The sequence below is a fragment of the Ceratotherium simum genome, chromosome 5 (genome assembly GCF_057802395.1).
Source record: "Ceratotherium simum simum isolate JZ-2026a chromosome 5, ASM5780239v1, whole genome shotgun sequence".
Lineage (NCBI taxonomy): Eukaryota > Metazoa > Chordata > Mammalia > Perissodactyla > Rhinocerotidae > Ceratotherium > Ceratotherium simum.
Genome location: NC_141904.1, coordinates 72,055,728 through 72,072,490, shown reverse-complemented (window position 1 = coordinate 72,072,490; position 16,763 = coordinate 72,055,728). Strand labels below are relative to the sequence as shown.

At 41.4% G+C, this 16,763-nt stretch overlaps 1 protein-coding gene, 1 long non-coding RNA gene and 1 pseudogene across 2 annotated transcripts in view; 1 reads left to right on the top strand and 2 right to left on the bottom strand.

Moving 5' to 3' along the window:
* Nucleotides 1–16,763, bottom strand: part of LOC147917076 (uncharacterized) — a 323,483-nt gene that overhangs the window by 4,769 nt on the left and 301,951 nt on the right. The gene's annotated exons all lie outside the window — the stretch shown is intronic.
* Nucleotides 1–16,763, top strand: part of PDZRN3 (PDZ domain containing ring finger 3) — a 235,348-nt gene that overhangs the window by 155,124 nt on the left and 63,461 nt on the right.
* On the bottom strand, nucleotides 9,654–10,915 carry LOC147917077 (ELAV-like protein 2 pseudogene; annotated as a pseudogene).

Genomic DNA, 16,763 nt, shown 5'->3' with positions numbered 1-16,763 from the left:
AGTCATGGCCCTTTCTCTGGCCGCCCCACGGCTGAACCTCTGTCCTTGGGGAACCTCGGGCTCTGGATGACTTGGCAGTTGCTGTGACATGTACTTTTTCAGGCATGTGTGACATGTCTGTGATATGATGCATCCACTGGCCATAGAACCATCCAAATGACTTAATATTGTCTCCAGATCTCTCTGTGAAAGAGCAAATCAATAATCTACGAGAAAAGTTTTGGGTTTCACGTTCAGATTATCATGAGAACTATATGGTTGAGGGGTGCAGGTGGGGGGATGGAGTCTAAACAGATGAATGAAGCAGACTACCTGTTTTTAACATAAACATGAAAATCAACACCTCATATATTTATGAAAAGGGTTCCACTAACACAGGTCTTTCTGGTGTTTATTCAGTTAATTGGGGAGAGGTGTCCAAAGGATTTCTTTTAAGATTTCTGGGGTCTCCAAATTCATACTACCACTCCTCAGTTTATACAGCTTCCTGAATTATGTGCCAAATTGGCTAAGAATGGCTGTTAAATGCTAAAAATAAAAACATACACACGTAGCATAGGCCTGATAAATGGTTAGCTCTTTTCAAGCCTGACCATTTTCACTGAAATAAATTATAGGGTTTAGATTTTCAACCATTTCCTAACATGATTGGACAAGACCCAGTGCTGGTCTCTGTTGATTGATTCATTCTGAGACCAGTGACACAAATTATAATGAGTAATAGTAAATATAACACAAATCCCTATATGCATGCCTAGTCCACAGACAAGCTGTGTTAAATTCATCTCCTGGATGAAAAGAAGCATTGTTAATTTGTTTCTTTGTTCTTATAAATTAAGAAAGCTTACTAAGAGTACACTTATATCACATTCAATGGTAAAACTCTTTGTTTAGAAAATGTGACATCATAAATAAAGAAAATGATTGGGTTACACCTGCCAGATATATAATATGCTCCCTGAGGAGAATTAAAAATTTTCTTAATTTATAAGAAACCTATAGTTTCCAGTGGATTGTCAAGATGAATCTGGATTCGAGGCCTCAGACCATTGGTCCTGTTTATTTTGGTCTTAATGACTCCGACAGATGAGGGGCTAGTTGGCTTGCTGATTGGGTTAGTAATGACCTTCAGACATCAAGATGGAAAAGAAAGCTCATTCCTGTGGAGGACATAACTCATAACTCGGGCCCTGAGGATCCTGGGAGGATGTTAGCATAGATCGTTGTTTTCCCAGTCTTCATTCTCTCACCTATTTTTTCAGCGACAGGATTCTTTTGCTCATTTTCTTTTGCTGTTAATTCTCAAAACTGACAAACTTTTAGTTGCCTGAAACAACAGCAACAAGAAAACACCAACAACGTATGTATGAGAATTCTAACAATAGTGCAGTCTGCTGTCTTCCATACATACACGTTGTCATCTGCCTTTCTTTACTTGAAATGGGAGATGCACTGAGCTCTCGTGGAGAGGGCAAGGATGGACTTCCACAGACAGACATCTGGATGTGGTTCCTCACCACCACATAGTAGTGGGGTGACCCTGGGCAATTCGTTTAACTGTTCTCCATCTATGAACTAGGAATAAAAGAAAGTGCTTAACTCGTAAAGTTACTTAGAGGACTAAGTGAGATTATGTAGCTAAGGCTTCTAGCACTGTGCTAGTATATGATAGATGTTTAGTAAATCCTAGTTTGCCATTAAAGCCTCAAATAAGCACAAACGTTGAAAGAAAATTACTTTAAATGGAAAAAAGATTTAAAAATATCTGCACTGAGGCATAGGACCCATTCACAGGGAGTTACCTGAGCCTGTAAGATAAACTCATTTGGATTTTTTCAGAGCAGTGAAAGAAACCACCACTCAGAGGTGGCCAGTCTCTGAAAGAGAGGTGTTGACATCAGATTTGGGAGTGGTCAGTTAACAGCCATTATGGGCACCTGCTGGGCACCAGCCGTGAGCCCACCCGCTAGACAACCCTGGTGCCTCCTGTTATCTGATCATGTCGGTAAAGAAAGCAAAGCCACCCCAAAGTAAACTGCAGCCAATGGATGAGAGCCCCATTTGGAGGGTCCACTGTGTTCAGGGTCCTTCAAGGGAGAAAAAGGATAAAAAGCAAGGGCAGAGCACGTTTTTCCCCATAGATAACCCAACTCCAGGGCTCTGCACCAGAGTGCGTCTCAAGTTTCCATGGCAGAACTGCTTCTGGCTCTGCTATTCCACATCCCTGGGATGGCAGGCACTGGGTTAGCAGGATGACCGGAAACACTGCCATAGGGCAGGGGCCCGGTGTGGACAAAGAGCTCCGCAGGAGCCCAGAGGGGACATGGCAGCAGCAGGCACTCAGCAGTATGGCTGTCCCCAACGCCCCCTGAATTTCTTGTAGTTAGAGCCAGACAAAAATGTACTGGGGCCTTTCTTCACCAACAACACCATTCCTCTCTTCTTGAGCCTTGATAATTCTCTAAATTGGAACTAAGGCTGAAATTTCTCCCCCATCCCACCCCCCAACAAGAGACATTTTCAAAATAAACATTTTGTTTTAGTGTACTATCAGGATGCATATAATTTAAATGTTAGTATATAAGTACCATGATTTCATTTTTAATTTTCCCACTTCAAGTGGGTGGAGACCATCCTCTCAAAATTCACAGAAGAAATTCTTAGCACAGAAATCAAGTCTTTTATTATCTTATTCATCTCTGTGGCTAAGTTTTGCATCTTGCTGCTGGTGGTGGTATGGTGGTTATAGCTGTCTTGAAAGCAATTGGCCTAACCTATCAAAGCATGGATAAATGGATGCCCTTTCTCTTAACTTCCATTTATACATCAAGGTGTTATTTTGGTTGGAGGCCTATGTCTCTTTACTATCTATCAGTAATTTGTTCTTCCAGAAAAAAAGATCAGTGTCATCTGGTTCAAATTCGAAAATATGACCATTTATTTAAAATGCCAGCAGTACTTATGGCAGATAGTTTTTTAAAAATATGATTCTCTCTCTCTCTTTTTTTTTTTTTTTTTTTACCAATAGACATTATTTTGTTTTACTTGTGTCACATCTTTACTCAACCATAAATGTAAACCTTGATTGCATCTTAGAAGAATAAGTTTGGTCTGTTCACTCAGGACTTTGTTAGGGTGAGCAAAGCTGAAATGAAAGCCGCTCTGACATCAGGGTGAATAAGTAAACATTTGCCAACTCGAGGCAAGTCTCACCATCTGACCTTAATTACTCTGCCAGTAGGGAGGGTGTCACCATGACACCAAGGGGAAGGGGCGCGCGCGCACATACACACACACACACACACACACACACACACACACACACACGGGTTTCTTTCTCTTAGATATCCAAGAAGCTAACATTTATACTAGACTTATGGACAGTGTATTGGAGTTTTACCCTAACACTGTTCCAAGAGAGCAAAGACCATCTCCTGGCTACTGGTAATTTAGTTTTAAATGTATTTCTCCCTACCACTGTTACTGCTGTTTTTTAAGAATCTCAGAAGAAATGGTGATTATTTATGCAGGGTTTGTGCTCCCTCTGCTGGTTCTGTAATTAACTAATAAGTCTAATTCCCATAACTATGCTGATGTCATCGATTATTTTTGTGCATGGATGTGGAATTACCCAAATCAGCATGTTCTGTTCAGATATCATCAGGAAAAATTAGCATGGGGTCAGAGGAGGACAGTTGGCCTAGTGAAGAAAGTGAAGAAAATGTACGTTTTGCCTTATCTGAATGTGTGTTTGAAAAACCTAAATGCAATTTTATGCTTTTATTTCCTCAATGCTAGATAAAAATGATCCATCATCGTTTAAACTGGCATATTACATCCCACCCTCTCAGAGCATTTTGGAAACGAATACGGCTTTTTCATCCTTAGAACAAGATTTATTATAATATCTGTTTTGCAAGTGAGAAAAATAGAAGCTCAGAGATCATATATGACTTGCTACTGAGAGCCTCTACAGGCTAAGAAAGTAGATTCTATACGTGGCACATACTGGCCAATGTCTGGACTTTCTGGATCTGGAATGTCTTTCTTTACAAGTGTGGGGATAGTGCTGTAGCCATTTCTTAATGTCAACACAGCATCACGTAATCGTTAAGAGATCAAGCTCTACGGTTGGATCAACTGAGGTTGAGTTCTGGTTCCAGCACTTAGTGGGTGATTCTGAGTAGGTTACCTAGCCTTGTCAACCTCACTTTTCTTGTCTACAAACTGGAAAGAATATTCTAGGCAAGAGTTTTTACCTCATGGGGTTATTGTAAGGATTAAATTAAATAATGCAGAGTAATGCTTCAAGCATATCAGTGATGATAGTCTTTGGTTGTTACTCCTGGTGATTCTTTCTTCACGAAAACAGCTTCTTTTCCCAATTATAAAAACCTAAACTTATTGTGAGAACTGGGAGGGGAACTCCCAAATGATAAGAGTTCAATTCACCAGGAAGATATGTACACTACTAACAAACAGCTTGAAACAGGAGGTGCAAAATTGGATGGAACTCGAGGAGACATCAGCCAGTGCACCGAGAGAGTGTAGAAATTCAAGACATATTTCCTAGGAATGATAAGTCAATCAGACCAAAACATCAGTGCAAAAAACATATAACATTTTAATAATAATAATAATGAAGAGACTTAAAATTGATTGATATCCCAGTACACAGAGATGAGATTTGAGTAAACATCCTCTGGATGTTATGTATTCATTTATTTATTCATGCATTTTTTTTTCCGCCTATTTAGTTATGTGTAAAATAATGCCACACTGTTCATGCTTATTCTAGAATCTCCTATTTCTCAATCAGCACCATGTTGTAGTCATCTTCATCATGGTCATGGTCAATATTATTCTTGGCCTGCTTGGTCCTTAGCATTTATAGATACTGCTCCACCCTTAATGACTGTGTTCTTAGATAATGCAGATTAATTCCAGTAACAAGGTAGGCAAAGCAAACAGAAGTAGACCTGGAGTCAAGATACATGGTGTCCTTCTCGAAGCTAGATATCAGTAACTCTTGGGCTATTCTGTTCTGTTACCTCTTTCCAGGGAGAGTTTGTTTAGAGACACACAGATGTTGCAATGTATCACCCTGCTGAGGTGAGGGTAAGGGGATCATTGCTAATGGCCTTTAGGGGGGTGGGGGCGAGAGGCAGCTAGAGACTAAGAGATTCACTGCGTCTTCCTGCTCTGAGTTTCTCTGGGCTCTCTCCTTCTCTGGCTCTTGTAGATTTGGCTGAGAACACTTGCATTTGTATACCTAGTGGTAATTTCAGCCATGTGTCTGAAACTCTTCTGAAACATACCTGCCTGTGGTGTGAAGCCCAGGCTTACCGTCCTGCCCAAGGGGCACTGTCATCTGTATTTGTAAAAATGGGGAACCTTGTGCTAGAATAGCTTGCCGTGATCTGGTCATTTAACTATAATTTGTACCTGTACTTTTCAGAGGCCTTGGTTACCGTCTGCCATGAAAATATTTGGAATTTATTCTTTAAACAGTGTAGGCCACTTTGGTTGTTGATTTAAAACATGCTCGAGGTTTTATAATGGTTATTTATCTTGGCCAACACTGACCCTCTGTGAATGACCTGTTGATGTTGGACAAGGATTAGAGGCACTAAATACAGTGCAGGAAATGGAAAGAGATCAAAAAGAATGAATATGTTAGCTTAGTAACAATGCTTGGTGGGTTAACATGGAGATCAATTGTCTGTGCGTGTGAGGTTTTCAAGATTTGCGTTATTTGGCCCACTTGTGGGAATTAGGCATTCTCTTCAGAGAAATGTAAGAGAGTTTTTCAAACTATATTTTTCATTATAATATCAACATTGTTGAATTTATAAAATCATTATAGATTATATAAAATTATATGTAGATTTATATATATATATAGTAAAGCATGAAGAAAACGACTTACATACATTGAAATTACCGTGCTTTTCAAAAAAGCCTAACAGCTGTTGTGAAGTGTTTCTGTGAAGTAAGTCGGTTTCTGTGGGCTGTTCAAGAATTAACAGTGACATCGTTCATAGGCCTGCCTGCTGGAGAAGGGTGTAGCATACTTTCTCCCAACTGTTTTCTCTCATCGTACTCCTTTTCTTTCATTTATTCCGTCTCAGAGTGTCTGTGTGTTCGTAGCCCATTCCAATGGCATTTCTCGCTGTACAAATGTCAGATATGAGACAGGAGAACATGCATGTTTGACAGCTGCTCGATAAATTATGCAGAAGAACACGTTAAGGACGACTGCAGTGGACTTCCAAAAAAACAGATATGTGGCCAGTTAAAAAGAATTTCCTTTGGAAAGCTTGCTTTGTCGCCACCAGTGGTTACCTCATGAATAACTTATAAAATTATTCAACCGTATCCTTTTAGTAAAATGTTAGCCTGGTTTGTGAGCATTGGGGTAAATCAGAACTTGAAACCAAGTAAAATATGGTGCCCCACAAAGAGAGCTGAAAGGAAATGCCTATGCTTTGGAATTCCAAGTATTAAATCAATGCATGAATGGTAACACCAGTTGGGATGGTGGTGGGATGCTCCTAGAAGCCTGTCCCAGCCAGAGCTGACTTGACCTTAGATTTTGTTCCCTATGAGCATAGAGTTCCCAGCACCTGGCTCTGCCCTCAGTGAAATTAGAGAGAAGCACATTTAAATAAAATTACCCAAAGTGTATTGGGTAATTTTAGTTTTGGAGAACTGTGTGGCAGATATTTTGTGGTTTCTTGGGAGAAAATAACAAATGATTGTCATCATGTTGGTGGCAGAGAAAAGAAATGTATTTGTTGCTCAAGTCTAAATCCACCCGTCCCACCCCACCTCTACTGAGGACCCCGCTGCTAACCTACCATATTGACTATGTCTTTGTTTTAGTTGTGCGCCCCACCCCCACCCCAAGAGTGTGTATTTGTGGGATAATGGGTAGAGATTAAGGATTCATTCTGTAGCCATGAGGCCATTTGTCCTCTTCACAAGGGAGTCAGGCTTACCACCGCAGCCTCAGCTGCATCCGTGTCCTAACCAGCCAAGCTAACTGGCCCATAAAGACATGGCAGCTTATTTCCAGTTGTGTTTGGCTCTCACAATTTTCTCTCTGTGTTCCCTGTTCATGCTAGCGATGGATTCCTATTACTTATGAGAACTGACTTCCCAGTATACAACATGAGCAGAGTTATCTTTACATCTGTGTTTATAGGGCTGTGTGTGTGATGAGAAGCTAGAGTGTCTGTGGGATTCAGCTGATGACCTCATGTAATGTGGAGTGGATTACGGTGTGAGGGAGAGCTACCTGGTGTCAGCAAGCTGGGAGTTGTTTTTTTTGTTTGTTTTTTTGTTTTTTTTTTTCCCTTCAACTTTGTTTATTGATGTACTGAACATGGAAAAGTACAAAGAATCCAAACACAAAAGAAAACATGTACAGCCTCTTAAATACTCAACAGAATATATTTTCTATTCCAACAGATGTGAATTAAGTCATACTGTACAACTTCAAATAAATACCAGCCTTACATTTTATTAAGTGCTCTGATAAACACTGTAAAGTGAAGCACAATTTGCATGCCCTCTCATCAATGCCTTGGTTTGCTACAGTAGTATAGGAAAGAAGCATGTAGCCGCTGTTTTCCCATGAGGGAAACCTTATTTTTTTTTAAGTATATACACTTATTTTGTTTTTTTTATTATTTTTTTTAAACGCAGAAGGTTAACTGACAATCTAAATGCACCTAAGGATATGAGAAAGTGCTAAGCCAATTGATTTCTGAATAGCATTGAGTGGGTCAGCATGAAAACTCGCTTATTCACTTTAGCACGCGCCTCACAGTATATGTACTGTACTATACTGAAAAATTTTATAACTACAATTTTAAATGATAAAAAATAAAACTCAACGCAACCAAAGATAATGTACAACTACGTTATGCATAGCACATTGCCTGTTCTAAGGGGAAGCATGTGAGCATCTCAGTTTATACAAAAAGCAGGACGTAACTATATAGTTCTCAGTGCATCCTGATGAAGGCATTTTTGCCTTCAGCTTTTTTGAAAATTTATTATAAGCTAGATGCTAATCAGAAAATATTTTGTATTTTTTAAAATTTCTTTCATACATGGTAAAGACTTATTTTATTATTTCCCCAAATAGTGGTTTAAGCATCATACAAAGTTAAATTTCAATAGCATACAGATATTTATGATTTTTGTATGAAAAATGTAAGGAAATTTGTTCAAAACCTATGGTTATACTCATTTTTTTTTTTTTTTTACCACAAACATATTTATAAACGAAAATGTAGCATCACCATAAACAGCTGAAGCTAGACTATCTACAGACAAAATTAGCAACAAATCTGATGCACTGTAAATTCAAGTCCTCAGGACAACAAAAGTGATTAAGCAAGACCTCAAGTAACAATGTTAATGCCATTTACAAAGGAAAAAACTGATACAAAAACATTCAAAACCTGAACATCACTTGGCATGTAAGGGAAAAAAAAAATCAAATTAGCTGAAAGGTTCATAAACACAAGGTCTTATTTACATTACACACAGCTCAGGTGTTAGCCTTGAACGTAACTTTCAAAATACCTTCAAATATATCCAACTCAGGTCACTTTTGCCGATTTGCTGCAGTACAAATCCTGTGCAACATCTTTTCTCCTTAAGACAAAACAATTCTTCAAACAATACTGCAAGTACATCACTAAACACCATGAGCTCTATCTGAAGGGATTTCTTTAGGAAGAACAGATTTTTTTTCCCCCATCTCTTGGTAATTTAAATTTCTTGCCTGCTCTTATATATTCTTTTGTAAATTTTTTTTTGTTTCAAAATCACAAATCACTGTGAGCCACCTATCACATAATAACCAGGATAATCAGACGCTCCACTGGTGATGACAAAAACAAAACCAGCAGTGTTTCCCCCATTGATTCTACTCCTTTCATACAAAGATCTCAAAAGTATTTTCTACATCATAAATCTTTCTAAATTTTCCAACCGCTGCAAATTTCCTGGTAAATTTTAAAAGCTCACTAGGTGTCATATGAAGAGATTTCTCAAAGTATTCAAGTCAAAATATTTGTTCCAGGACCAGTAAAAAGTTTCTCCAAATTTTCTTTTTTATAAAAATAGATGCTTTTTTTAAACCCACATCAAAGAGGCTCTTATCTCTTTGGCAAGGTACTGCTTTACGAAAAGTTCTCCAGTATTCTTACAATAAGCGTTTATAATGTAGCCCCCCCCTTCCCCAACCCAAATCATAATTACAAAATAAATACTGTTTTCAACTTCATAAATAAAATGTAAACTTCAAAATACTTTTCTTAGACATAACAGCAATGCTTTAAATGTAAACCAAACACAAAGCTAATCGGAAAAGAAAAAAAAAAGGGGGAAAAAAAGACACAACCAACTGAAGAATTACAACACAAAGCCTCAATATTTACTCACAGGTTCAAGGCAGTTATGTAAAAAGAAAAGAAATGTCTTCCCTTAGCTGAAACACTTTAAAAGGTCCACCTTCTTCAAAGAAGGCAATAGAATGCAATGTGACAGGTAAAAACCCTGTACCTCTTGTCCATATTCAAACATAAAAGATATTTAAGAAGTTTTAATTCAAATACTAGCAATAAAAATCTCACATATTTCTTAGGATGCTAAGTAGTCGTATTATCCCCATCTCAACACTGACTTACAAAGACATTTACTAATGTATAAAGTTTCTCTTAACTTGCCTTTGTTGTATAGTTTTCATATATAAATGGACTGAGGACAAGAGCTCTTTAGGCTTTGTGCGTTTTGTTTGTCTTAAAGGAGACCTGCAGGACTCTGTCTCCCAGACGGTATCCATTGAGGCTAGCTATCGCCATGGCAGCCTCATCATAGTTTGTCATAGTCACAAATCCAAAACCTTTGCATTTATTGGTGTTAAAGTCACGGATGACCTTCACATTGGTGACAGCTCCAAAAGGCCCAAACATCTGCCAGAGGATACTCTCATCTGCATCAGGAGCCAGGTTGTACACAAAAATACACCACCCTGTTCCGGGGTGCCCAGGGATATTAATTCCAGCCAAACTGGTCATTCCATCAATGGTCATTGGAGAAAACCTACTAAAACGCTGTGCCTGCTGAGCTAGAGGTCCTGGATACCTTCTGTTTGGAGACTGGTACAGCTGGGAGAGGATGGCCTGATTGGTTTTTTGGCTTGGATTATTAGCAAACTTTACAGTGATTGGCTCTGTGGCACCAGGAGGCTTCTGGCCATTTAGGCCTTTGATAGCTTCTTCTGCCTCAATCCGCTTGTCAAATCGGATAAACCCTACACCCCTTGATATGCCAGTGACCTGGTCAACAAGAATTCGAGAAGTAATAATGCGTCCATATTGTGAAAAAAGCTGTTCCAACTCCTTCTGGGTCATTGTTTTCGGAAGTCCGCTGACATACAAATTTGCATCTCTGATAGAAGCTGAACTTGGGCGAGCGTAGGAAACTTTTATTGTTTTGGTTTGAAGTCTCAATCCATTCAGGGTGTTGATAGCTTTTTCTGCATCCTTAAGGTCAATGTAGTTCACAAAGCCATATCCCAAGCTCTGCCCTGTTATTTTGTCTCTTACAAGCTTACAGGACTCGATCTCACCGATGCTCCCAAAAAGACTCTTGAGCTCCTCCTGTGTCATGTTCTGAGGAAGGTAGTTGACTATTAAGTTGGTCTTGCTGTCCTCTGTGTTCCCAGAGTCAACTGGTGACGAGCAGTTGTTGTTGATGGTGGTTGGACCATTGGCTGTGTTATTGCAAGTTGGTCCATTAGACAGTTGTGTTTCCATGGCAGCAATTACCTGCTGCGTCTGGGCGCAGTTCCTCTCGCGCTACACGCGGCCGACCCCGGGCACGTCCACGCCTGTGCACGCTGCCGGGCGCGACTGGCCCCGCTCGGCTCCCGCCGCCCCCAACCGGCTTGTGCCCACGGGAGGGGCGGTGCCACCTCCCGAGGCGCCCAATGCCCTCCACTCCCGCCGCGAGGGGCGAGCTCCAGGAACTTCGCGTGCACCACCTCCGCGCCCCCACCCGCGTGCCCGCCCTGAGCCCGGACGAGGGCCTGGGAGTTGTTTTAAGAAAAGGGAAACACTGCTTTCACACAAGTGGGCAGATGTGCTGGAGAAGGAGAGATATTTACCTAATCAAGTCAAGTCGCATTTAGACACGTGGTCAGCAGCTCAGCCCCTCTTTGAAACCAATCTTGCTTTGATATTTTTCTCCCATTTATTTACTCTTTTTAGTGACCCTGTTTGGCGCATCTTTGCACCATGACCAAAGTGACAGACTTTGGTCTCTGTTGGATTAATCAGTGTGTTCTTTGATCCATGGCATATGTTCCCTGTAGACATTTAAAGTCAACATATTCAGCATTTGTGGTCTGGTGGTTCAGAGTTGTTACCCAGGCTGATAGACTGGTTTGGGTATTTGCATCCAAAGACTCTCTTCCTCTTGGTCCCTCTCGCTCTCCCTCTCCCTCTCCCTCTCCCTCTCCCTCTCCCTCTCCCTCTCCCTCTCCCTCTCCCTCTCCCTCTCCCCCTCCCCCTCTCTCTCACACACACACATATCCACTCCTAACAACACAAATATTGACTGTATCAATCATTCATTAGCAGTAAAAATTTGAGAGCAATTATTTTTTACTGCGCTTGCCCTGAATGACACCAGTAATTACTTTATTGCCTGTGGTTTGAGCCAGTTTCAGTGTCCCTGGAGTCTGCTCCCCACCCCAAGAAGTATTTGCAGCTCCGAGGAACACAGCGCAGGCCATCATCTGGCAAGCAGTGCGTTGACATGTGCATTGGCTCCTGAAGTGAGACGTTGGGTCTCTCCCTGCTGTGGTCGTGGGTTCCTCCCGACGTGGAGTTCACAGGTCGGGCTTGACGGTAGGTCTCCCCGACGGCCTAACTCCAAGTAGAGGTGGGCAGGTGTGAAGTTGGAGTGTGTCAGGTTTTTTTTAAGAGCATGAGAAATGTTCCAAGTCATCCTAGAAATAATTATCAGGGGGAAGAACGATTTTGACCATGAATCATGACGGTCTCATCCAGAGGGGCTAAGAGAACTAAGGCTCCTAATGGGTGGCATCAGCCAGTCTTGCCTCTTTAGTCCTTTAGTTCTGATCTTGCACAGGTGGGCGTGACCCAGCCAGAATAATCTTGGTGCTGTTGGATGGCTTTTTATCCTTCTCCTAGTCTAGGTCACAGAAGTACATAAATGCCTTCTGGAATTTAAACTTGTACCCTGAACCAACATGAGTTTCTCCTCAATCTGCAAAATCCTACAAGTCCTTTGGAATGTATATACTTATTTATTAGGAGTAGGCTATTCCTTTATTAAAAATGTATTGATTAGTATGTGTGGTATGTCCTCTCCCCAGCCTCAAAAAAAAGGAAATTAACTGTGATTTATTAATATATCTGATTACATGGTAGGCCTCAGTATCTGTTGGTTGAATTGGTCAGCTTGAGTCTAGCTGTTCCACACCATTTGTATTCAGTGTGCATGTGAATTATGATCCCAATCTGTGCATTCATTAGCAGTGTCACCCATTTTTAATATGAGTTGAAATAGCTTAGTGGTAAGTTTAGCAAGGGCTTGAGAATGTTTAATAAGCTCTATAGGATAAAGAAGAATTGGTATGGAGAAGGTTTTCGGGATATGTGGCATCTCACTCCAGGATAGAGTAATGTAGGTGGACTTACACCATGAGAAGTAAGGCTCAAATGATAACTTGGGAAATATTTTCTAAAAGCCAATGTTGTTAGAACTCATAGTGGAACTGGATTGAATTATTTTCTTCCTTTGAAGGTCTTTAATTAATAAAATGTGAACTGAGAATGAAGGAAAGTGCCTGGTCGGTCTCGTGCCTCTGAAGGGCCCATCCTCGTGTCACTGTCTTCCAGAGAAGCAACCCACAGGGTGACCTGCGAGACTGTTGACGGCTGGGAGAGAGAACAGGCACTTCTGACACCCTGGACCAAAACATGTTGTAGTCAAGGGAAGGCAGTATAGGGGAGGGAACATATTCTTTTGCAGCCTGTGCCATAAGAGTAAAAGTCCAGGTTGCCACTTACTATAGTTGAACTAAATGATCGATTCTAGCTTGCTTCGATTAAATTACATATTCACTTATTTTTGTTTGGAATTAAATCTTGATTATGTTACGGAATGCTCTATAGTTTTACACTTCGCTTCTTTAACAGTGAGGCACGGGGTGCGATTAACAATGAGGCTGCCAGTAGAAAGAAGCAAAATAATTATTTTTTCAATATACAAGTCCTCATCATGATTCAGAAATCAATATGCATCCGTGGAGGATTTGCTCTTGCTGTGGATTATGGACTTCGGGGTGGCCTTTTCTCATTTCCCTATGAATGTAAAACCTGGAGACTTTGGCTGGCCAGGCAGGTTTTTATTTCTCTCTGTCTTTTTTAAAGACTGATGTTTAACTACAACCACTGGGACCTCAATCAGAGCATCCAGTGCCCAGATATGAATATTAATCAGACACCAGGTCATGGAGTTCCTCTCCGAGTTTGACAGTTTAAAGGATCAGTTAGTTAATTAGAAGATGACATGGCATGCGAGTCCCAAGGCTCTGTCCTGCCTTCTGTCTCCTCTTTTCATTTTCCTTTCTGACAAGTTGGATTACATCATTACTTGTAGTTTCACTTGTTAGCCCCACTATGAAATGAGAATATTTTAAGCTTTAATTATCCGTGATTTCTTCCCCGTGTCTTTCAACCACCGGGCTTCAAATGAAACTCAAAGAAACATACAAGAATTGGAAGTTCAAAGGCCCATGAAAATCATCCTTATGACCCCAGCCACACCACACAGCACATTGCAGCGAGAAAGCGAAGGTTCTTAATAGCACTGGAAGCTGGTAGTGGCAGTCATGGTGATTAGTTTTAAATATGAAGGTGATTGTTCTGATTTTGGTTCTGCAGGTGTGGATGTATCCTACCAGGTGTTTCCAGGGCTCCTCTGGCTTGACGTGTTAGATATCGTGAATGCCTGCAGGGGGTGGCTGTGAATTATTTTGGCCTGTGTATCTTGCCCACCACTGGTAGCTAGAATTCAGCGGGGAAATGTGAACTTGTTTCCTTCTGGAGAAGAGACCAGGCAGGAGTGGAAGGCCACAGGGAGCGCTTCCTCAAACAAAGTAGGTAACTGTTTACTACACGATGACATTTGCAAAATGCAGCTTTTTCCTTCTGAATCCAGAAGCATATTTGCCACCCAAGCCACAGAGGTCACTCCTAGGAAGAGACAAGAGCAGGCATGTAATGATCATTAGAAGTTACTTTGGTTCATCTCCATCATCACATCCACTCTTCCTCACAATCAGGATACTCATCGTACGATTCATGGACCACCTGCATGAAAAACAAGGGTGCCCAGGCCTACTGAATGGTTGCCTCTTCGGGTGGAGCTTAGGAACCTGCATTTAACAGATGCCAACACCTCACCCCCCAGGAGGGGAGATTCTGATGCACCCCAAAGTCTGAGTAATTCTGTTCTAAATGTTTTGGGTTTTTTTCCTTACCACGATATTGCCCTTTCATGTAAAAGCTTCCTTTTACATAAAGTTTGCATGTGGTCCATGAAGGAGCTTAATTCCCAGGAGGGAAAACAAGATTTAGATCAATGCTCAACTCTTCAAGTGAAGTTTTTCCTGACGTGCTAAGTAAAATGAACTCTTCACTCCTTTCTCCCTACACTACCTCTGCATACGTCTGTCATAGCACATCTAAAGTTGATTGCGCCATTGTGGGCCTTACAGGTGCTGAGCTACTCAAGAGAAGAAACCAGGGCTTAGCATCGTATCTGGCAGACATTAATAATGAAAATTTAAGTAAAAAGAAAAAAACAAAATCTGCTGAGCATTTACATGAATGCTGTTGAGCCAGTCACTCGACTGAGTAATTCAAAAAAGCTTTCTCATTAGTCTTCACAACAATCCTATGTGGTTAGATGAGGAAATGGAGACCTAGGAAGAAACTTGGCAAGTCCCAATGTCATGTGCTAAAGAGGCTGAGCTGGGATTTGAAATTAGACAGTCTGAGCCCAGATCCCTGACTCATCACTCCATTCTGTTGACTCTCTCATGGTAGGTGCTTATTTGTGGGTGATGAAAGGGAAGGATAATTTTACATGTCAGAAGGCATTTCTAATATGTTGAACTCTCATCTACATAAAGACAGAAGAGAAGCAGGAAGGGGGAAATGAATATCTTTGCTAAATATTCTGCTTACTACTGGGAAGGCTATGACATTTGGAGGGTATCCACGTTCATTTAGAAGGTATGAGGAAGAAGAGAAACCAGCACGAGTCACCAGAGGGATCCCTGGAGATCAGGAATATATACTATCAGAAAGACTAAGGAGGAGTTAAGAAGGAGAGGATGATCAACAGGGTCAGACCTTAGAGGGCAGGTGGTAACATTTAGGAAAAAGAACATTAACATGGCGGCCAGAAGGCTGGGGCCACGTCTCAGTTCTGCCACTAAGTAGCTGGATGATCTTGGCCACAGGCCCCCAGTCTTTTTGGAGTACAACTTAATTATCGCTCAAGTTGATGGAAGTGAAGCTTAGACTATGGATCTCTCTGTCCTCCTACTTAGTTTGAATTAAGGACTTACAAAAGGCTCTTGGCTGTGACAGGTGAGAGGTCATTGTCACCCTAGATGGGATGGTTTTAGTGGAGTATGTTTGGTTGTGGGAGGAAGGGTTGAGGAGAAACCCTCAAAACCATATAGTGTTGAGGTGAGAAAGAAGAGACGGTACATGTAGATCCTCTATCAAGAAGTATGGCAGTGAATGGAAGGAGAAGGATAGATTGGGGGATGGCAGGCTTGAGAGTCTTCAGGCTGGGGAATCCTCTGTAGGCCTGGGGAGGGGCAGCAGGGGGCTAGGATAGATAGCACAGTGAGAGGGATGATAGTCTGGGAGACCACTGCTGTAAGTACAGAGAGCCTGAGTTCAGAGGGAGAGGGGCCTCCATTTCTTGTATAAACTAGGGGAGCGGAATAATGCTGGGAGGATAGGGCAAGGATGTGTGGTTTAAGGGGCACAAAGTTTGCTTCTCCACCAATGCAAATAATTTGGAGAGGGAAGTCAACAGAGAAACAAATACAGGGATTGCAGAAATATGTGTATTTTCAAGAGATTGGCAAGAAACCATGAAGGTTCGGCCCACATCAGTCTGAATCAGTCAGGAATCCTTCCTTACTGTTTTCTGTCACCAGAGAGCTGGAGCAAGCTGGGAATAAACAAAGTGAGAGAAGGCGGGGACTGGGAGGCAGCCCCGCCTGGCACTGTTGACCTGGGGAACACTGAAGACACAACTCAAGAGGGCAAGACAAATAAAGCTGACTGGTGTGATGCAGTACAATTCAGTATTTTCAACAAGGAGCTGAGCAGAAGAGGTGCTTGACCCTCCATTCTTCTGTGCACTCTGGATAACCCTTCTTCCTAAAGTCAGAGAGGTTTCGTGTCACCAGAAGCAGCCTGGTATCCTCCAGCTTCACTCACTGGAATGCTTTGTCTACATAAAGCTTTGAAGAAATGCTCGCTGTCTACGTAACCGTGTATTTGTTCCTTTTCCTGTAATAAAATGCCTTGCCCTAAAGTAGGTCGTGGCAGATCGGCACAGAAAAATGTTGGGCAGAACTCAGAGTGCTGATGGGGACACCTCTGCAGTGAAAGGTGTAG